This window comes from Hippopotamus amphibius, chromosome 6, assembly GCF_030028045.1.
Source record: "Hippopotamus amphibius kiboko isolate mHipAmp2 chromosome 6, mHipAmp2.hap2, whole genome shotgun sequence".
Classification (NCBI taxonomy): domain Eukaryota; kingdom Metazoa; phylum Chordata; class Mammalia; order Artiodactyla; family Hippopotamidae; genus Hippopotamus; species Hippopotamus amphibius.
This window is the reverse complement of record NC_080191.1, coordinates 31449715-31473926: the sequence shown is the minus strand read 5'-3', so window position 1 is coordinate 31473926 and position 24212 is coordinate 31449715. Positions and strand designations below refer to the sequence as shown.

Below are 24212 nucleotides of genomic sequence, written 5' to 3'. Positions count from 1 at the left end.
CTCTCTGCTGTCTTCTGGACTGTCTACTTGAGGACTGGAAGACAAGCATTTGCAGGTGTTTTCTATAAGTTAGTTCTCAAGGCATTGAGCTACTGAGAGAGACTATTACTACCTTAGTTGCTTCTAGACCAAATATTATTATATAAAGAATTAAGTTCTGTATCAGATTTCTCCAAGAAATAGAACCAATAGTACAAAACAAGTAGAAACAGAACCAACACACACACACACACACACACACACACACACACACACACACACACACACACACAGTGATTTATTTCAAGCTTATATGATTGCAGGGCCTGAAAAGTTTGAAATCTGTAAGGCCAGCTCACAGGCTGGAAACACTCGGGCTTGAAATTTCAGTTTTGCTCTTATGGTCTTTCAACTGATTGGATCGGTGCCCACCCAGATCACTGAGGATAATCTCCTTTATTTAAAGTTAACTAATCGAAGATCTTATCCACATTTACAAAACGTCTTCACAGCAACACTGTGGTTTTTAATTAAATAACTGGCTACTATAGCCCAGCCAAGTTGACATGTAAAGTTAACCATCACAACTTCCTAAAACGAATTGTAAAATTTATAGTTGGATGCATACAAATCAGTATATAAATGTTTTCTAAATGCGAGTATGTTTATTGAAGATGTGTGCGAAAGAACTTAGAAGGGTGCATCCTTTTGTAGGGAATATACATGTGAAAGACGAGCCTTGAACGGGTTTAATCCAGGGGTTTTAATCAAGTAACTCACAGAGACTGTGAAAATCGCTGGAGACCATAAGAAATTGCTCTAAGATTTCGCACCAGCATTCTGATGCGTAAATTATTTCCTATGACAAAGATATCTATGTTCCTTTTTTTCTGAGGTAAATCTGTAAGTCTATTCGTGGGGACGCGGTGTCGGAACCCCTCGTTGCCCGGCTCGTCCGCGTCGTCCCGGAAGCAGCTGTCGGCCTCAGCCTCGCCGTCCCCGAAGCCGTGGCGGTGGAAGAGCTCCGGGGCCTCGTGGGCGCTGGGGCCTCGGTGGCCACGCAGGACTCGGCCAGCGTGGTGGGCACCTGCACGCCGCCCCGCTCCGCCTCCGCTTGGTCCCCGGGACCTGCTTGCGGATGACGCCCGCGTGCTCCCCGTCCTGCCTTTGCTCGCTTCCCACTTCCTGCTTATCACGGAGGCGCCCCCCTTGGCCGGTGAGCTGTTGCGTGCTTCGCAGGAGGGAGATGGCGCTCAGCAGGATGGTCCTGACGTTCTGGGTGGGGTCCCGCCTCTCCAAGGGCAGCTCGCCGCTCTGGGAAGGTCACAAAAAGGGCGGGCAGAGGATGGAGATGCACAGCCCCCAGTCTCGTAGATGGTGTGTGTGTGGGGGGGGGGGGGGGGGGTCACATCTTGGTTAGGAACCGCAAGGCCGGCGGGGAGTAAGGGTAGTCGACGGGGCTCTTGAGGGCGCCTTGAAGTAGCCGCCCTCGTAGTAGGTGTTGGGAGGCCCGGAGAGGGCCACCTCCCGGTTGTACAGGTCGCCCCCGTCCACCCGGCTCACCCGGAAGCCCTCCAGCAGCTCTCCCTGCAGCACCTTGAGCTCCAGCAGCAGCGCCTTTTGTGAACTTGGGCACCAGCGGCTGGGCCATGGCAGTGGCGGCCAGGCCCGGACTGGGGGCCGCGGGGTAGGGGAGGGCCGCCTTCCTGCTCTGCGCCGCCGTGATTGCTGCGCGGGCCCCCCAGGGCGCTCCACCCGCCCGTGTTATTTTTATGGTAGTTTGTTTCTAGGTTTATAATTCACTCATGTCTTCAGTAATTTTTGTATACTTTAGTTGTATATATGTCTAGTGGCACTGACTCTAATCTTTAGTATAAACCCATGGAAAATTGTTGAGTAGAGAAAATTTGCTTTCTGTTTGCCTGTATTCACTGTACTCTTTGGGTTCCTCTCGTTTGCTCAGATTCCTGTAATGTTGATTTGGTTCCCAAGACCTACAGGTTAGGTTCCCTAGCAGCAAAGCTTGATATAGAGATTCTTACACATGTGTTTATTGGGGGACTGCTCTCAGGAGAAAGTGAGGGAAGCAGGAGATGGTGCGGGGGAAAGAATTGGTCTTGAGAGTGCCTAGTCTGATCTCACAGTGAAGTTTTAGGGAAAGGTACTACAGATTTAGTCCAGCTAGAGGCAGATGGAGCAGTCGATTGAAAGTCTTTGGCCAAGTGCTACTCCAGGGAGATGGATGGGGCTGGCATATGGCCTCCCAGTCAAACTGGCTTCTGTTTGGCTGAGGGAAACTCTCCAGACAGGGGCGCAGGTGTGAGTCGATATTAGCCAACACTCACATAAGCTGGGGAATATGTATGCATCACCTTAAGGGGTGTTTGGGCAGAGTACCAATAGCACCACTAGCATGCGTTACAATCTTCTCCCTGCCCTACTCAGATTCACTTGCTGATTATGTTAAATTTCTTCTATCCCAGGACCAGGTGGTTTTCACTGGTCAAGTCTACCTAACATTTAAAGAAAAGTTAACACCAGTCCTTCTCAAACTCTTCCAAAAATTGAAGAAGGGGGGCAACTATCAGATTCTTTTCTTGTGACCTGCATTATCCTATACCTATACCAAAACTAGATAAGAGCACTGCCAGAAACGAAAGCTGTAGGGCAGTGTCCCTGGTGAACACAGACACAAAAATTCTCAATAAAATATTATCAAACTGAATTCAACAATACATTAAAAGTATCATACACCATGATCAGGTGGGATTCATCCCTTGGATGCAAGGATCGTTCAACAACCATTACATTAATAAAAGTTGAAAATCATATGATCATCTTAATACATGCAGAAAAAGAATGACAAAATTCAACAGGAATTTTGAATTTCTCCTACAGGAGATGAGAGCCTGTTTGTGTTCTACCAGGAAGGCTGTCTTGCTTTCATACTTGATTTTCAATTACATAATAATCACTTTAAGCTTTTCACTATCTTTTTTTGAGAATGTTGATTCAAACTATTCCTTATAATTACAGTTTGCCTCATACTTGCCCAATACCTGATAGATGCCAGGTAGTGAATTCCCTTACTGAAGAATACAACTCCAATTTACCATAGATGGAAATTTTATCAATTAGGCTGCCACCAGTATTAATCTTTTCTCCAACTACAATTAGTGATGAACCCCTTATTGCTATAGCCAGGCTGTGACTGATGGTTGATGTTGCTCTAAAGTCCTACTTCTGGTACCAACAGTCATAGGTAGCATTCACTAGGAAGCAGACTCTGGTATGGAGTCTACCATTCATGGTATTTATTAGGAATTATCCTTGGAATCTATACTTGTGGAAGGCAGAGGAAGGAAGCAGGATTGAGCAAAGAGAGAAGGCCAGCTGTGATATAGGCCAATGTGAGTTTTGGCCAACCTCACAGAGGGCTCTGAAGCTTAAGTGGACTGTAAGCGTTGTCCTGCATTGAGCCCAAATAGCTGGGCATTCTTATGCTGACCTTGATCACTCATTGTGTATGGGCCTCCCTGGGAAGTGTGTCCCTTTCAATGAGGCAACCCTTTACAGCTGAGGTAATTCCTGCAGCGAACACCACAGCACTTGGTGGGACATTGACCACAAGTGTCAATTGTTTAACATGAATTTATGGACCCCTGGAGTTACCAGTAAGAGGCTGATGTAATCCACTTGCCAATTATTCCCAAGGAACTCTTCTTAAAACCATTTTCAAGAGATTTCTTTCTCTTGATATTGAGTACAGTTCTTTGACACATTAGTGCTTTCAGCAGGTGCAATGGAAATATGTCATCATTTGGCCCACCTTTGCTTTGCTTGGGTATCTCATGCCATTTTATCTTATGAACACATAAAAAAGTGGATTTTATTGGGAATTCCTGTCAGTGAACTAAGTAGCCTCTTAGTAGCCTCTCTTACCTTGGTTGGGAGAGAATCAGAATTCAGACCATAGAATGATGGAGCAGCTGGATCCTCAGTGGGCTCTACCGCTGGTAGTGAAGTGACCTGCTTATGCATATGTATTGGGGAACTCCCCCTGGACATCAGCCCTGTTGCATGTTCTCAAATATACGTGTTGTACTTTATCAGTTGGCTCTGTTTTCTCTATCTCTTTACCGTTTCTCTAACGTTATCCAAGATATGATAGGTAGTTTTAATCTCAGGACTATCTGATATTCTCCTATAGTGGGAGGAATTCTAGCAATACTCAGCAGCAAGCTAGCTATGTTTCTTCATAAGAACATGAAAACATCTGCATCAGATGGCTTTCGAATCTGAAGCTCCAGCAGTTTCCAGCGAAGAGCAGTATTTAGTTTCTGTCATATGTTCCAAAAGACGTGATCTATTTGCAGGCTCTTTTAAAATCAACTGGGCATTTGAACATCTTATCCTTCAGTAAGATTTGATGGGTAATGCCTGGGACACAAGCATGTGTAAATCTTTTAACTTTTTTCTTCCCATGAACTCATCCAAAGGGGAATTCTTCATTTAATCTATGTTAGTCTGTCTATCTCTATGTTGGTCCCTTGAACAGACTGTCTCGTTTATAAGTTAGGGCTGTTTAAAAGGAGTTCACGGGAACCAATACTGTAGTTTTAACCATTTTCTTATTCAAGGTAGTGATCTCTTGCTACCCTCTTAATATTTACTACCAAAAAGGTAATTTTTGCTTAATATTTATTACCAAGAAGGGCTCAAGCAATATCAAGCATGTCCAATTAAAACCTGGTAACAGGCAGACATTGCTGTATCTTATTTGATCCTGAAATAGGCAGATCTGAATTTATCCAAGCTGTAATATATGTAGTGAATTTGAAGGGACTTTTCTTTGCAGAGCAAGGGTCAGGTTTAGCTTTGAAGATGCTCTCTTAGCTCCCAAAAGGTGACACTATGTTATGAATTTTCTGGTAGGGAGCTTGTCAATTTCCCTCTTCTTCTTTACACTCTTCAACAGCCTTCTAAAAAGCCCACCCAATAAAGCTGGTTATCGTTCTTTTTATTCTTTTGTAATTCCCTCCTACTTAGTATCACTTAGTACCAATTAGTATCACCTACTTAGTACCACCTTTAATTTGGATAGCACAAATCTTCTCATTATTTAGTACCGTGAATGATAACAGGTCTAGTAAATCAGGTCTATCACCTGAATAATTTCTTGGCATCCAAGAGCGTGGTTACCTAAGATGCTTGAGATTGGAGAACTCCCCTTCACAGCTTCTGTCACAGTCAGTTACTAGCATTAAATTGGGTATCTCTTTTTGATCATCATACAGTCAACCTAAGAATACATATTCCTATGCTTCAGAGGGAGGGTTCTATTTCTTAGTCAAGGAAAGAGTGGCACTGTAAGGGTTGTACTCTCAGGGTAAGTCTGCCAAACTCTCACCTTTATCCACTGCATCAGTTTAGTTGTCTTGCCATCTTGATGAGGCTACACACAAATGTTTGCAGACAATTGGGCTTCTGTGGTCAACCCAAATAATCCCTTCCCTTCATCAGTATCTAGAATTAAGTGATAGGACACCCTCATCATTTAATCTGAGGATCTATGTAGCAGGGCTCACCAGCCTCTGCAGAACTTCATAAAGTGTCACAGATTTTTAACAGACTACCCTACCCTCTGGATGTCCTTGACATCTGACTATGGCCCTTGACTATATCTATAGTCTTTTCGGTGATCAATGGTCATAAGCAAGTTACTTTGTGAATAAATATAATTTCTGCCCAGGTGATGACAGGAACAAGAAAAGGCATTCCAGTAATTTAAAAAAAAAGGTTTGATTTCTTTCTGTTCCAATTGTCTAGTTGGCCCTTTAGAGATTTAGTTTTCATGAATGATGCCAACAGAAGCTTGGAGTTCTCTGTCTATCCACGTAGCTACTTCCTCTAGGGATAAGTCTATTTTCTCCAAAGACAATTGGTAAGACTTGTCTGCAGAATCTTCTATAAGGCTTTTACCATTTCTTACCAAAGATGTGTAGGAAGTGACCTAAGCCTCAATTTCTTGCCAAGTTTTTTCCCTCTTTCTTTTCTTAACAAAAACATTCTCATTATTTATACGTTTGAAAGATAATCTTGCCACTGCTATCAATATGTGCCATAAAATGCTGAATTGTCAAAGCAAACAAATGAATGCAAAATTTTACCGAGCCAAACTTTTCTAATATTTAATTATTCAAGCAAGCCACAAGCTCCATATGGAGAGAGTGAGTTACACACTCATTGCTCCTTCCTTCTACCAGGTTTTTGCTCTGTTCCACCTCAGTCAGCTGCCCTTAGGTGGCACTTCAGATCCAGACCTAAGACAAAGTCTGCCTCTCCCAAATGCCCTGTACTTGTAGCTGCCCTCTTACACGCTTTACTGTGTCCAGAGGATTCTAACTGCATTTCATAGGGATTGGCTACTTTCCTATTAAGTGGCATATATAAATTCCCTGGGTGAGACAGCGCTTTTGGTTAGCTAACATTGCTACAGGGGCTTTGCATCTATTTTCCTTCTTTCTTTGTTAGTTCTTTAGTATTCCTAATTCCTGACTCCTTGGACCTTGTTTGTCAGTATTGATGGCAGGGATTAGAATCACTCAATGGTTTTAAGCAGAAAGGAATTCAATACCAGAATTAAGGTGCTTACAATATTGTTCTGGAGTGAGAAGTTAGAGGTCAAGAAATGCTACTGCCACCTCGTGGCCAGGAAAGTGCTATACCACTACCAACCTCACAGAGGCCTTTCACCCTTTCACATTTATTTCTATGGTGTGTACAGAGAAGGAAGCTCTTGCACGTGTCACAACTGCTGCATTCTGCTTATTGGACTGCTCTAGTAAATGATGAAGAATGACCCCCACCTCTTTCATATTCTAAACTCTAAAGAGGACATCTCAATGGTGGAAGCTCTCCTCATCCTGAAACTCGTTGCAAGGGCATCTGGGAAATGTAGTTTTTAGCCATACAGCCCCTGTGATATAGGGGGTTGGGGTATTAAACAGGAAGAGAGTGGAACATTCCATAGATGTGCCAGATGACAACAACTAACACAGATTTATTCGTTACACTTTCCCAGTCTCAGAAGCTGTTTCAGTATCTTGAGTCTACACCTGATGTGATACATTCTTTTGGCATTTCCCTGTCATCTCTTCACAGTATTTCAAGTATTTTAAGAAGTGGAACCTAGCTATTTATAATTTTTAAAATTAATGATAGTAGATTATTATTTTCACTGCTGGTGAAACATTTGCATTGTTACTGAGGCTTTCTGGAATCCTTAACTTCAACAATTGCCAAGACCAGCTCGGCAACTCGGGGCGAATGACGGGTGCCAGAAAGCTTAAAGAAACACAAAGACAGATTTAAGAGAAAGATGGGACCGGGGGACTCAAGACCTGTAGGATCAAGAGCCCTGCTGATTCATCCCACGTTGCTTTTATTGAGCTCTCGACATTCAAGAAGCAAGATAGCATAAGATTCCCACACTCCCAGTTCCGTCCCACAATCAAGGTTTTCTTTGAAGTAACCAAATTTCTTTTTGTACATCTTTTTGTACAAAGGGCCTCACCTGATTGGGGGCAGTGGTCTTTTGCAAGAACAGCAGAAGGACAATCAGTGCGTGCGCAAGCAGCATTCTAACTTGCGCTGACCTGGCATTCCTAAGTCTGCACCCTCAGCAACTCCGCTGCACAAGGACATCCTGCACCCAGTTGCTCGGCCCACATACTTTAATTACTTTTAGCCATATTTTCTGTTACATTCTCAAGGCTTCAGAAAGACATCTGAATGTTTTCCCACAAACAATGACCCTACTGAGAATTTCAGGTGCCATGGCCAACTGACATGCGAAATGTGTTCCTTAGTAAGATTTTGGAGCCTCTCCACTTAGGGCACCCGTAAAACCTGCCCTCTTTGCTCTGTCCCTAGAGCTGGTCGCAGTCCATTATAGTGTAATACAAATTAATTTATTATTTTGTAAGCAGTACTTTTCTATTCCTGAAAATAATAATGTACAAAATAAAAGGAAATTAATTTATTCTTTTAATATTTCTGGAAGAGGAAAGTGGACTATTTATAAAAATGATAAACTATCCATTTCAAAAGTGACAAAAAAATTTAAAATTACTTTGTAGTCAATCTCCAAAAACCTTTTGTCCTGGCCCCTTCTATGTTTTAGTCAATAGGAACAATCTCAGAACTGCATCCCTTCCAAACTCCAAACCAATAATTGAGAAAATAGTTTCAAGTTCCATTTTTGGAACTTGCTATTTATATGCTAAGCTTGAACTATAACACGGAATAAAAGTTCTTTGAAAATGTCCCCAACATTGCATATCTCACAGTAATCATGTTCTTGTTTTCCTATTGTTTCTTCCCTTGCCCATTCTTTTATCCTTCTTCCTCTGACTCTCCTCGTCTCACTTTTTCACTATAAAGATTTAAGATGTTATTTTTTTTCAACTGGTATTTTATTGTTTAAAGGAGATTTTTCATTGCTCAAGTAGTCTTTTTTCTTTTTTCAGTAAATTAAACACTACAAAGCTGATTTTTCTTTTTATAAGAATAGAGCTTTCACTGTAATTGTACAGAACACCATGGTAGGAACATTATTTAAATCAAAATATTCAAGATATTGTGACAGGACCAAAAGTGAGACCAAAGAAAAATATATAATTTTTTTTTTTTGCTTCTGGGGAATGAGAATTTGGTGTTACTAATGGTACTGATTTTTCACTGAGATATACTGTACACTCTTTTTTAATGAATTTTTGCTAATTAATATCAGACAGTGTAAACCACAGAGGATATAAAGTAAAAAGCTTTAATCAGCCACTGAAATTAAAAAATACCAGATTTGTACAGAAGGTTTCAGGAAGATGAATACCTGTTTGCTTTATTAAATATTCAAAATATGAGTAACATCTAGATGCAAATTTAAACTCCATTATGAATTAGTTGAAAACTGTGCTGCTTACTGAACTACAAACAATATAATAAAATGCCTGGGATCATGCATTTTTGGTAATTTCCCCTGAAAATAAAAATGCCCTCATTTTAATAGTAATATGTTCAAATGTTCAAGGATATTTTAACATTTTGTTAAGTGGTAAGATCTAAGTATTTGTGTAAGACATGGGCCACCAAGGCATGTTTATAGACTGAGTATAAAAAGACACAGGAACGCAGAGTTCAACACTAAATGTTTTTAAGGCAACCTCTTCCTTTTCATGCTCATGCCAAGTGCTGTGCATGACACAGATTGGCTTTTTATTATTATCACTGTGTGTTAAATGAAAAACGGATGCTGAAATAACAATATTAAATACAGTGTTCATTTTAAATATATTATAGCTTATCATTGGGAAAGATTTGAATAAAGATTCAATATTTATTTAGTCCTACTTTGTGTCAAGCACTGCATTAATCTCTTTTACATGCATTATTTAATTTAATTCTTTCAACAATCTGAGTGTGCACTGGAAGGAGGGAAAGATATAGTTCATTCCAGAGTGATTTTAGGCATTAGGATTTCAATTTAAAAAAAAAGCCAGAAAGATATCACAGAAGTAATACTTGTTATCACACCAGATATCGTTGTCTCATCTAGCAAGAAGCAATAGATTCTGACTGGGGAGATGCTGTGCTGATGCCTCGTAATGGCAGGTATATATTGTGGGTACCATCGAGGTACAAGCTGTGTTTGCTGCCTGGGCACTTTGGATTCTTTGCTCCCAGGGCCCAGCAGGCAAGGAGAGGAGTCACCAGCATGGGAAATTGCCACTGATCCTGGGAGGAGGTAGAGCTGCTCTTACAAATAGGAGTCAGCTCCATTGTAACTGTGAATGGACAAGTGCAGCAACCCTAGACCAAGAGGGTAATTGTCTAGAGCTTACTGCCTTCGTGTACAAAACACCATTAACTGGCAAGGTGATGGCCCGGGATGAGGGGATTTTGAAACAAATAGTGGAGGAGGGAAAGAAGGAGGAGCAATGGTGGCCCCCAGATCAGCTGCAGAATCTGGGGCTATGTACTCTTCTTCTCACGAACCTCTCTATTCAAAATTCAAATTATTGGCATTATTTAAAATTTTCCTGAAGAAGAGAGGCCCGTGGGGACCGTGGCGGAGATTTCCTTGAGTCTGTGGAGTGGAGCAAGGGTGGGCTGTGGAGGCCGTGAGAGCACCCAGTCAGGGCTGGACTGTGAGGAGAGCCCCACAGAGAGCCCCAGCTGCTGCATTCTGACATCCGTTGCCCCATTTTAATGGAAGCCACACTCCCCACAGGCTGCTCCGGCCAGAGAGTGAGCATGACAGGGACTCAAAGGCAGGCCTATTCCTTGGAGAAGCAGGACTCTTGGGTCCCCAACAGCCTTGTGGAACTGAAGTTTCCTTTAACTTCATTATAAGATGTTTGCACCTGATTGCTTCCTTCCTGTCCTCTCTCCTCACTCAGGGTCAGATTTGAATTCTGATCTGATGGCTGTCCCAGCCTCCCTGGGATCCCTCTACATTTTCTCTCATAGCTTGCTTCTCACAAGGCCCAGACGAACACAGACAAGGTAAAAAAAAACACAGTGAAAACTGCCCCCTTCCTCACTGAGCAGCTTTTGCTCACGTTGCGTAACAAGCTGACAGCACAACAACCCTATCTTGTAAGGCTGACAAGCCTCACATCTCCCAGAAGTTAGTCAACATTTCAGGCTTGTTGATGAGACCTTTCTAGTTTTTGGTGCTCCTGCAGATAATTGTCTTAAATTCTGGCTTACTTCTTTGTTCAGTTCAATGTGACGTTGAGAGGAAAAAGTAGGTAACAGCATTTGGGGAGGAAAGAAGAGGTAATAGCATGTTGAAACTGAACGCTGCTTTTTAAAATCTTTACCATTAGTTCCAGCAGTGAGTTAAACTTGGCTCAATTTTAATTGTTTCTCTTCTTGACTTACCATAACCATTTTTTACACATGCTTGTTATATTTTTTCTTTCATTTCTATTACCAAATATATGTTTATTAATATTAGTACTATTCTTCCCTCAGTTTGGACTTTTCTCCCCCTTTTACTTTCTGACTGCCAGTTATATCAGTCATTCATTTAACTGCATTTACTGAAAAGTCAACCTCATACCAGGCAAGGAAGGGGGAAGAAGAAATGAATATCAGGTGGATTTTAATCCCAAACATTCTAGAGCTTTTTAATAGCTAGGGGAGACTTAAGGAGAGTAATTCCGCCCGTTTTTCATCATGGCTCCTGTTTCTGCCTTCGTTTGTCTATGCTGTGTTATCCAGATCATGTGACCCTTCAGAAAAGGACGTGCAACCACATGAGAACTATAGAAAGCTAACAATGTTGTATATTATCGGATGAAAAATGAAAGACAATTTATGTAACTACATAGGGCTTGCTATAGTAAGCATATTTTCCCAATCAGAACTTTTTTTTGGGGGGGGGCTGTAATCATGGAAAACTGCTTATTGTGAGCACTTATTACCCAATTGAAATGATTTCTTTTAAGGACAGAGTGTGATTTTGAGTTTTATCCAATTGGAAGTTTATCATGAAGCATGATTGCCTATCTTAATGCATTACATACAATCAGAAAATATATGTTAATTAGGAAATTTTGTTCAATTATGTTTATGAGATGCTTGGTTTAGAAGACCTTGCATTCAAAATTGAGAAAGACATGCTCTCGGGGACAAGGTCTCAGGCAAAAAGAAAAAAGTAACACTGTCCATCAATTTTCCTGTGAACCTGTGAACTTCTCCTTTGCTTTTTGATCAACTTTTATTGGCTTCAAACACAGATTTTATCTTAGAATCTGATTTTCACATTCATCTTATAGATAGGATAATTCTTCTTTGCCAGTTGGTACCTGACTTCAGTGTATTTGTTATACTTTATTGAGCTTTATTTTGTGATAGCTCTCCTTAGCTCCCACTCTTGACCTGGCTGGTCCTCTTTTTTTTTTTTTTTCAAAATTAAATTATTAAAGTGTATAACGTACAGCAACATTCTACCATTGATTCTACAGTTACTCTTTTATTATACTGGATTTACCACATACATGTCTCTCTACCCATCCTACAATTCATCTTATTTTGGGATACGTTTCAAAGTTAGTTGCAAACCTGACACTTCAGCATGCTTATCATTAACTAGAGTTCAGTAATTATTGTTCTATTTAATTCTTTAGAGGTAAAATTTATATACAAGGAAATGCTTAGATCGTCAGTGTTTTATTCCAGGAAAATTTTGACAAATGTTTTGACCTCTGTAACCCAAATCCCTATGGACGTATTTCTTTCTTAAACTTCTAGTGGCTAACAGCTCATAGCTCACAGACACATTGACATATGATTGAATTTAGCTGGGGCAAGAAAACACCTTATTGGGAGATAAACTTGGCTTAAAACCAGGGTCACCTTATGACATCTTGATGGCTAGCCCTAACTATATATGACTGTGTAGTATTGTCATTTGCCCTTCCAGATGGCAGTCAACCCCCTTCTTACTCCAGACTATGAGCTCAACATTGACAGAAAAAATCTCACTCATCTTTAATTCCAAACATTTGAGAAGAGATAAATAAATATTTTATACTTTAATAATAAACAGAAGTTGCCTATTGATCTACACAAGAAATCTGTCCAAACTGATGATGTATACAAGTACAGTAAAACCTCGGATTGCGAGTAATTTATTCTGTGAGTGTTCCACAAGATGAGCAAACATTTCTAATAAATTTTAACTTGATAAACGAGCAGTGTCTTGCAATATTAGTACGTGATGCCAAATGTCACATGATCACAACTGAGCCAGTGGAGCTGACCATCGACGAACTGATGGATCTGCATCGCGAGCAACAGCAAGAGGTTATGGAGGAGATCTCTGCAGAGGAGGAGGAGAAAAAGGAGGAGGAATCCCTCACTTCAGATGAGACTAGGGAGATGTGTAAAATGCGGGACACACAGTGCAAAATTTTGTAGAAAAGCACCACCTGAATAAGGCTGTAGCAGTGCGAGCGATGAATCTGTTTAACGACAATGCAATGTCACATTTCTGCGAAATCCTCAAAAGGAGGCAAAAGCAGTGTCATTGGATAGGTTCCTTGTTAAAGTTGCACGAAAAGAAAGATTCCATTGAGCCAATAGATAGCAGTGATTCCGTTAGTGATAGTGAAATTGTCCTACGCAATAACCTGCCTCTCTCTTGTCTCCCTCACACCAGCCACTAAGGTTTTAAAAGGTAAGTGCAGGTTAATTTGCTTATTTTTCTTTATATTTTGCATTTTCTTCATTGTTTTGTATTATATTACTGCATTGTAATCATTTTTATATGAATATTTTTGGGTTGTGGAATGAATCATCTGAGTTTCCATTATTTCTTATGGGGAAATTCGCTTTGATATGAAATGCTTTGGATTACAAGCGTATTTCCAGAACAAATTATGCTTGCAAACCAAGGTTTTACTGTATAGTTTGCTTTCCAGATAATTTTAGTTCCCAAGATCAGATAGCAAGAGATTTTAGGCCACAGTGTATATATATATATATTTTCCCCCCAAAATCTGTATGCTCCTTAGTTCCTGAATTCATATTCCACCTGTCCAAATACTTAATTTTTTTTTTTTTTTACTTATTTTGACCTCTAATATAGATCAGGGAATCAAAGGCTAACCCAGATGAGAGTATGTGCAAAATACTGGTCTAGAGTGGTTTGTCAGCCTATTAAATAGGGAAGAGAATCTTATGAGAAAATGAATGTATTCTCCGACTGAAGGATAGCAGAGCTGCTGCAGGATAAAAATGCAATTCCAAATTTCTGTGGACTACAGTTTATTTGACAGGAAAGGATCAAATGATGGCAGAAAGAAACAGACTCTTGGTATGTCTTGGTATGTCTTCCATGAGAGCCGCTTCCTTCATCCCAGCTTTTCTTGACATGTCCTTAGCAGAAGCGTCACTGTACAAACACCTCCTGAGAGTCACTTCTGGATTTTCTTAAGCACATGAACTAAAATACACTATTTTCATGTTTTCAGAATCATTTATGATGCAATTACTCAGCTCCTAAAGTGCTCTGCCTCCTCACTATATCACATTCTCACTATTTCACAGTTTTGCATCATAGCATTGTGTCATGCCCTCAGGTGACCCATCACTGGCTTTTTTTCTTTTTTTTTTAAGAACTTTTATTGCGATACAGTTAAAAGACAATAAACTGCATGTATTTAGAGTGTACAATTTGGTATTTTTTTTCTCATTAGTAATGCATATATGGCAATCCCAACCATCACTGGCTTCTACTGGCAGTAACCTGCTTAAGCCTCCTGCAGATGTTCAGAAATATAAAACAAGGTCATGCCTAGAGAATGAAAAAAGGGTGAAGGCATATCTTGGCACTATACACATTCATAATAAGAACCAACCAAACTTTTCCAAGAAAGAGGCAAATGAAGCTGTTAAGCCTTAGGTTGACCAAGTCTAACTTAAACTAAGTTAATAAAGCTAGTAAGGCAATAAAGCTAGTAAGGCTGAGAGTTTGGGTTACTCAGCAGGCTTATAGAAACAGAGGCCCACAAAACTTTTTTGTGGCCTGATTCTGATGTACTGGATTCGGTTTAGTGGCTACAGTCTTCTGTTATGGGTCTTTCCTTCTACCTGCTGTGATATCTGACACTTACATGATTACTAATCCATCATTTAAATTCCTGACCTCCTGCAGATTCCAGCTTCTAAGAGGAGCATGTTCTATTGTACTGATTGACTTTACGTCCTCTAATATTCCAAATAAGTTCTTTCTATGGTACTTCTTAAGTCTTGGTGTTTTAATAGTTACCAGCCAAGAGCATTTTTCAGTGCTATCAGGTAGCCAGGATTGGAGTGAACCATAATAGATTCCTTTATCCATTCAGTCATTCAAATATTTATTGAGCATCTATCTACGTCATGCCCTGAACTAAGATCTGGGACATAATGTTAAATACAATTTGGCTTCTGTTCAACGACATAATATGAGAGAAGAAGAATATGCAGGAAATAATTACAACATTGTGTGATTGGAGCAAAAATGGAGACTATTAAAGAAGAGTGGGAATTAATCTCCTTCACTTGGATGGCAGTGGAGAATGGTAGAGAAGGCCTACAGAGAAGATATATAAATTCTGTCTTTAACAATGAGAAGTTTGTACTGCTGGGAATTGTAAGATGCTAAAGGACATTCCAAGAAGTTAAGTACAAAAACATGGTATGAAACTATAGCGTGGATTAGAGGAATCTTAAATAGTTCAGAATGTCTAGATTCATGCTACTGCATGGCACTGGTGGGAGATGAGGTTGGAAATTAATAATAATAGCAAATATTTAAGTGATAGTTTGTTCTATGTATACTACATGTTTTAACTCTTTACAAAAACTCTGTGAGGTAGGTGTCCTGTCTTCATTGTTTTCCCAATTTTATAGATGTAGGAATGCAGGCAGAGACAGGCTACATAAGTTGATCAATGTTGTATAGTTAAAAATTGTAGAGCCAGATTCAAAACCAGGCAGACAGCATTTTTTCCCTGCTTTTATTTTCAAATTCAGCTTTATTTTTTAATTCAGTTTATTTTTAAGGTAAAATGTACATATTATAAAATTCAACTTTTCGTGTTGACAGTCTAGGAATTTTGACAAATGTATTTGATATTCATCCATATAGTGGCATATATCAGAAGTTCCTTCTTTTCTATTGCTCAATAGCTTCTGTGAGTTCCATAATCACTTTATCCGTTCATTAGTTGGTAGACATTTTTCTTATAATTTTACTTTTTGATGATTATGAATAATATTATGTTAAAGCTTCTGTCTCATAGTTCCAACATCTGGGTCATTTTAAGTCTGGTTCTTTTGGTTGCTATGTCTCTTGGCAATGACTATGTTTTTCCCCCTTTTTCATGTGTCTCATAATTATGTGTAAAGCAATAGAGATTCAAGTAAATAACATTTATACATGAGATGTTATATGTAAAGAAAAAATGGGCATGCTTCTTCTCTCAGACCGTTAGTGTGGGGTATTGAGTCAATTCAGTCAGGAGCTGAGCCAAATTTGGATTTTGTTTTGGCTTTGATTATTGTCATTGTGTCAGATGCCTCAGTTTCCTCTAGCATCGCCTTGTGCTTGGGGTGGGGGCTAGAGTACAACGTGGTTTTATTTCCTCCCTTAGTGACTTTGCTCTACTCTCAGTTTTCAGCTATCTCTGAATGCCCGTACAGCAAAGAGAGTGCGTGTACTCTCTCTCTCCACATACTCTTCCCCTACTGCAGCAACAGACTTTCCGTAGCCTCTTACTTGGTATATTTTAGGCTTCTGGTGGGAATAGACTGATTCTCTGTTGTTCCAGTTCAGCCTCGATCATAAGCAGATCCTGTGTGCCTGGGCCTCAGGGTCGGATTTTATGCCCTTTCTCCCCACAGCAGCCAAAGTCTAACTTGTATCTGTTGGGAGTGTTTTCTGCCCCTTTGCTAGTGGTATTGCAATAGGATGCTGGGTCTCAGACTATCTTCTGCTGCTTTTTCTGGGGTAGAGGGATTTTTTTTCTTCTATCCTTCCTATAACATCAGTGGGTGTTCCCTAAAGATGACAGGGTTTGCTGGCCTTCCCCAGTGGCTTTAGACTTTTGCTCCATATGTGAGAAGGATGAGGGCAGGGGTATACAGCTTTCCTTCAGCGATGGCCAATCTCCTTCTTCGTGTCTGCACTACCTTGGAGGGCTCTTTTTGGTGTCCCAATCTTTGTCACACGCAATGAGTGAAGGTCCATGGAAAAGAAACTATGATGTGTGCAAATTCCACTTGGGTCTAGAACTTCCAGAGGTTCTATATTGTCATACTAGTCCACACCTGATTTTAGGAACTCATTGATTTTTTTTTTTTACCTGATTTCTTCTTATCTTCTTATATGGTGGATAATGCTTCTTCCTCCTGTGCTATTCCTCAGGTGAGAAAGTCATTATGTTCCATCTCTTCTTGGATTTCTTCTTTCCTCTTCTTGGGATTCAGCCTACTTCATTGCCTTATAACTTCAGCAATCTGATGGATTCAATGAAAGCTATGACTTTGTAGTTAATCCAGATTTTTCTAACTGTCGAGAGAGAACAGAGCTCTTTCCAGCTTTCTGCAACCTAGGCAGAGACCTGGCTATGTTTTTAAACATTACACAAACTTTTCTTCCAAAATAGCTGGGAATTAGATAATTTAGGACTTACATGTGTATATTATATTAAAGAAGTACACTATTATCCTGAAAGGCAGATAGGAGACAGCAAAGGATTTTAAGCAAGGGAATAACATAATCAGATTTGGAATCTAGAAAACTAACTTCAACAGCAGTGTTAAAAGCACTTATTGTTACAAGCAGAAAGATGAATTAGGCCTGAAATAGTCTAGAGATGAGAAAATGAGGACCTGAATAAGAGGAAATGGTCCTGAAGAAGTTTTTAGACTCAGTGACCAATTAAAGTAAAGGGAGGATAATCCTAGTGTAACTGCACATCCTAATTGACCAGCATATTTATTGAGTTCCTATTTCATTATCAAACATATCCTAGTTTGAATGAAAAATTAAATTATATGGTCAACTTCGGCATACGGTGACTCCAGGATTTTCACCTTGGGAAACTGGATTACAGTCATTAATATGATTGAGATATGTTTTAAGAGGAGCCGATATTGGAGGAAAGAGGATGTACTCAAAGAAATATTACTGAATTCCAAGTCAGGTGCTAATGTTCAACCGAGAGCTGGATATATGGGTCTAGAGTGGAGATATAGATTTGATGATTATTAGTGGTATTGAATTTATTGATATAAATGAGATTGCCCACAAAAGGCAAAGGTAGGAAAATCAAGAAGGAGATTGATAGACAATGGCCAAAGAAGAAAAATGGGTATCAGTTTAGAGAATTGCCATGAAAGACGAAAGTAAAAAGTTTAAGTATGGAGTGTTCAGTAGTGTCAGATAGTCACTGCGTGAAGTAAAAGGTGAATTTAAAATGACCCAGTGGATTTTCCAAATCCAGATGAGAGAGGAAATGGAAAACAAAGCCCCAGAAGGCATATTAGACACACTAAGGAATTCAGAACACGTACTTTTCCACATACATTTGCTCTACTCATTCCATATGTTTGACATCTCAAATATATAAAGAATAAACTGAAAGAATAAAACTGTATGTGGTCGGTAATAGTATGTTTCTTCATTTTTTATTTCTTTTTTCTTACATTTTTAGCTTGATGAAAAATTTTTACAAAGCCACCTAATAAATGGAGCTGTAACTCATGTATAACAATTTATTCAGCAATTTGATGCATTATCAAATTTTATGTTTTATTATATTTCATACTGTTACAAATACTCTCTTTTCAAAATGTCAGACTGTGAATATAAGGCTACAGGGTGGTGAAGAGCAGGAAAATAAAAGGTTTTAGTGGATGGGCAAAGGTGCGTGTGTGTGTGTGTGTGTGTGTGTGTGTGTGTCTGTGTGTGTCTATGTGTGTGTGTCTGTGTGCGTATTTTAGTGGATGGGCAAAGGTGTGTGTATGTGTGTGTGTGTGTCTGTGTGCATACACACTACTGTTTCATTGCATTAAAGAGTATAATTAATTTAGAATTTTAAAAGTTCTATTCTGGGAGAGTCATCTCAGATTGACTCGTTCAGAAGAGTTGATTTTTCAGAGTTGAAGTGTCAATATTTGTCAGCAGTGTCCTCTCTTATGAGTGAATTTAAAATTATTTGCATAAGGCAAAATAATTTGATTTATCTGGATTCATGGATTCTCTTAGCTGCCCTTTTTCCAGCAATGAGGTTTGCTTTCCTGTGTTTTTTTTTTTTGTTGTTGCAGATTTTAAACAATATTTGTCCTTTCTCCATCTTTTTATACTTAATGATGTGCACCAATTTAGAAATATCTTTTTTGTTGAAACAAAGGATATTTGTGCAATGTCCTTTCTGTATGTCCTTCCAAAGCAATAGTCTCTAATCTCTCATTACTCTAGCAATGCAAACCTTTCTATTCATTTTCTCCTTTTGTTTTGTTTCTGATTATGTTTAATGTAAACCTGCTATGACCTTTTCTAGAGGCCTCTCAGGCTTAATACTATTGGCAGTGATTTTTCTTACCCTTAATTGTGCTCTTGACTTTGGTTTAGTTTGTCCTGCTCTGCTCCAAGCTTCAAGGTTTATTATTGCAAAGTATTTATCCGTCTGCCGGTTGGTTTCCTTCACTCTTTGGGAAGGCATTATTTGCGAAGGCATTAATAAAAACATGTCTGGTTATGCTCTGACTTTTGCTCTTTTTTCTCTCTGGGTCTTAGTCTGGAAGGAGAAATGGACTCTAATCTTCCCATTATTTTTAGAGTGGGAAGCAATGTTCCTTTTACCTCCTCTGTAATCCATCTAAAATACTTTACCCTCAATTGCACTTAAACTCTATTTTTCAGCAGGTATTAAGGAAGGATTGCTCATTTTCATTGATTTCTCTCTCTCTTTGCCCTGACAATCCTTCTCTCTCTCTATTTTCCCCTCTATCAGTTATATATAATTATCTCTTTTCCTTCCTTCTCTTCAAGATGGTCCCTTTCTCCCTCCATTGTTTTTAGATCTCAGAGGTATATCTTTCCTTGTTATTACCTTTGCATAGGCTTCCACTAATTTGGGAGTTCTAAACTCTTCCTACATGTTGGAATTACCTGGGAACTTAAAAGACCCCACCAATTTCTGGTACCATTCCCAATCAAATAGATCTGAATCTCTGGGGGTAGATTTAAAAGCTTCTCAGATGATTTTAATGTGCAGCTAGGAATGAGAGCCTTTGATATACTGTTCTCAGCCAGTTTATTTTCACTTGCCTTCCTGTTTCAAGTAAGGGAAGTCATTGAGGATATCCTTGTAATACTTTTTATTTTGCTGGTGATAAAACCATACAGCATTTGCAAACTACTGATAATCTCCACCCAAAGATATATGATACTTAGGAATTACATCATACTTTCTGTCACTTAATTAGGACTAGATAAGGTACGAAAAGCAGAGAAGAAAATAAGGTGAAAAAGAATAAATAAGTGGTAGGAGGAGTAGGCTAGGAGACACATAGAAAATAAGAGGAGGATGCAAGTGTGCCTGAAAGTGACATCACCCAGGATTGCTTGTTACATATGTAGATTCCTGTCTGTTCCTAGCAGACAAGATCAGAGACTCCGGCGGGCCTGGGCACCTCTACTTTAATCATTTTGAGATGATTCTATGCTTCCTGAAGTTTGAGAACAATAATACTGGTTAACAAAAGAACTGACAAATCTCACTAGAAGTTATCACTCCTATGTTTTAAACACTTTATACCATTAATAAACTGCAGACATGAAAGAATTCATTGAAGGATGGTTTCTATAAAGCAGAAATGCTGTGTGTAGGTATGTGAGAGGCAGGTGAATGGGTTTGCTTCTGGTTGTACATAGTACCATATTTTGCAGTATTCCCCAAATTTGTAAAATCACAGGATTACCTGGACCTCTTATTTAAAATTTAGATTTCTGAGCCCCTCAATGGGCTCAAAATGAAGATTTTTGATTTGGTAGGTCTGGAGGGGGCTCCAGAAGTGTGTGCCTCTGTGTGTGTCTGTGTGTGTCCCTGCAAGTTCCATAGGTGATTGCTCTGATAAGGGAAATCTAGAAAACATTGATCTTGGGCAATTTCAGAAGAATTGGGAAGATCCCTCTGAACATTAAATAGATTTAAACCTGTTTTTTGATGCCAGAAATTATTCTATAAAATATGATTCATTCAATAGTTAGATATAAAGTATAGATAACTGGTATCAGATTATTTTTGGAATGATTTAGTATAAAGTAAATGATGGAGTAAGGACATACAAACACTACAAAGACACGTTATGCTTTTTCTGGACTTGTGTTTTGGCTAAATGAATTAGCTTATACAGCCAGATCGATGATCTGGGTGAGGTGAAGAACTGACCATGGGCTTTGGGTAATTGGATGGGGAATATTGACGGTCCAACTTCACTTTCAGGGGACTGTATGGAGGAAGCAGAAAGGCTATCTTCTTGCCATGCTTTCAGCTTGAGTCTGCAATGTATTTCCCTCCATGGAGGCCCAGCATTCTACCAACCCCTCCTCTGGTCCTCTCCCAGCCCCGAACATGCCTAAGAAGCCCTCTCCAGACAGGAGTTCACTTTCTTTAGATTGCGGGTTTGATTGTTTAGCGTTGGGATGAACGCAACTCCTAATAGCTAGTGTTTCGTGTATGAGGAATAAGAGAGAATACTGCTTCGCCTACCAGTTTTGCTGTGGGTAATGCAGCTATTAATTGCTCAGATGATTGTACTCAGAAAGCAGTTCTCCTTCCATTTGTACTCTTAACTATGAACATCTTTGAATCTGCTCTTACTGTGAATGTTTCTATTGATTTCCTCCTGAGCATCCTTTAAGTTTACGGGTTCTTCTACTTTTATCAACCCAATGCAATTTAATTTTCTCTCTTCTAAGAATATTTCCTAATTTATTTGATGTTGGGTATATTCTTTATTGATTGTAAACACTTTCTGTAATTCTAAGGGATTAGGATGAGAGAAAGGGCAGAAAAAATAAAACCAAAATTGATCAAATATTGTATTAGTCAATACGAAAAAGGAAACAAAACCACAAAGCTCTGATTAACTTAAGCTGAAGTGAAACCTATTGAGAAGATGTTAGGAAGCTTGCACAATTGCCCTAAATCCTGCAGAACCAGTTTCGGAAATCTCCATTGATCTTGTGCTCTAGAATCCAAAGAGGCTAAGAAAATGAAAATTGGATATTTTGAGCTTTGATAGTGGCAGGACGGCAGTCAAAGCTTTTTCAAACTCTTAGCCTATCACCTTGTAGATTAACCTTCCTCAGTGCAAACGTAGACTAACTTTCCAGGGGTGCACTCATTACCACCTTAAAAAATCCTTGCATACTTAACCGTGTTTTGTGGCAACTTGCTGATCTTCAACAGTGAATCACTCCACTGTCTGTTTTTCAGATTTTATTCCCAGGTTGCCAGACTTTGCTGGATAAACTCTCAAAATTATGCTGACTGAAAATTCATGCTAACTTAATTCCGAGTCATGAATTTGTCCACGTTTTCTCCTTGACTTTTCTTTCTTTCTCTTCATTCTTTGTCCCCATCAGCTGTAGTAAAAATGAAGGAGCAGGAAACTGGAATGGGAAGCCTGATTTTAACTTTAGGTTCTGTTAGTTATTAGTTGTGTGATTTAGGGAAGGGCTCTTCATTTCCCTCTGTCCCAGTTTTGTATCATGGGGATAATAAATTATAGGATGCTTGTGATGATTAAAAGAAATATTGAAATCAGCTTCCAATCTACACTATGCTCACATATGGTAGCTATGATATGCTTAATATGCAAAGCAATCCAAAAATATTTATTAAAAATATTTACTTGCTGATTTTGTTCTGTTGATGTTCATTTTCAGCTCTTCCTGGACAAACAGTTTGAAATCTCCACTGACACCTCAAACTAAAATTATCTATAACAAGCCACCTCGTTTTCTACCAAAACTTCTCTTCTTCATGACTTAGGGCAATACTGGTTAGTTAAGAGAAATTCTTTGGTATTACATCACCTTGTTGTTTCATTCCCATGAAACTTATATCATGATATTTTTAAATATCTTTCCTTACACAGCACTTTGACCAAGGGCAAAATATTCTGTCCCGTCCGTTTGGTACTACGAAGCAAAAGCTAAGAACCTTGTTTTGTGCACTAATTCACCACTCAAGATATGATACAATCCCTGGAATAAGCATAAAAATCTAAGTAATCCGGGCTACCTAATCACTTTATTCATTTATTTTTAATTTCAATAAATCCTACAATTTAACTCACAAGTCCATTAAATTATATTTGCATAACAAATATATTTATATCTCAAAACAGATTACAGACGATTTTACTTGTGTTTTCTTCATATCATTATTGGAATATCCATCTTCCATTGCTGTGTTCTAATAACTGTATCTAAAATTCTGGGATCTTTATTATTGAAGGGTCTCTGTTCTCTGGTGCTGACATCACTGTATACTTGCAGAAGACCCCTCCACCCTTGGGATCCTTGCTTCAGTATGCTAAATTGTATTGAATATCTGATCCTTCCTTCCTAAAATCCTTTTATTAAAATCAGAAAGAATGATTCTTATAAACCAACTACAGAAGCAGGATTTGCTTTTCTTGTGTTCATAATTGAGAGGTAAAAAAATCTGCTGCAATGTAGTGTTTACAGTTTTCTCTTGTGAGAGTGCAGATGGAAGATGCAGCTGCTTTGCTTCAAATCAATTTCCTCCCGTTGGTCCTCTGTTATCCTTTTTCCCAGAGAAATTTCTTGTTTTCTAACAGTGTATTTTCCCACACAGTCTAAATTATTTTTGTACAATCAATTCTTGAGTTTTAATTTTAACACTTAGTTGCATACCTTTGACATAAGCTTTTAGCCAGGAATGGAAGCAACTAGGTCAGGGACACAGGATCACTGAGATCCATCTGGTTTGTGTTGCAGACTTCTGTGTAATGTTTAAGAGAACATACAATATTTTTACTTCTCCTACTAAAAGTGAGACCACATACATTTTAAAGTAATTATTAGGTTAAAAAATAGGTGTAAGGGCAGAAGCGGTGGTAAAGGTCAGAAGGAGCCTGGGCCTCAATGATGGAATAGCACCAGTAGTGAGCAGCCATCAGGCCATTAGTCTCAATATCTTGGTACCTGGGGTCAACCAGTCAGGCTACAAATATGTATTGTTTCTAGGTGTTGGAGATACAGAAATGAAATAGACTGAGCTCTCTTTCCAAGTTGCTTAACTAATTTAAGGGAAGAGATAATGAACCTGAAAATAAATAAGATGATTTTAGGTACTGAAAAGTGTTATGAAAAAGATAAATAATAATATAATAGGGAGTGACACTTTAGCTAGGATGATCAGGAATGGCTTCTCCAGCAAGGTCCAATAACTAAGAATTGAATAATGGGACATAGGCAGAAGATCTGGGGGAGACAATTCCAGGTAGGAAGAACAGCAAATGCAAAAGCCCTGATCCAGGAAACAGCATGATGTGTTCCAAAGATGAGGGAAAGGGTTAGTGGCTGTAGAGAAGTAGGTAAGGGAGACTGTGGAAAGGCATGAGGTGAGAAAAAT

General features: G+C 39.1%; 1 pseudogene; it reads right to left on the bottom strand.

The window, feature by feature from the left end:
* Positions 1–755: 755 nt before the first annotated feature.
* LOC130854876 (ubiquitin-conjugating enzyme E2 R1-like) lies at positions 756–1657 on the bottom strand (annotated as a pseudogene).
* Between the last annotated feature and the right edge of the window lie 22555 nt (positions 1658–24212).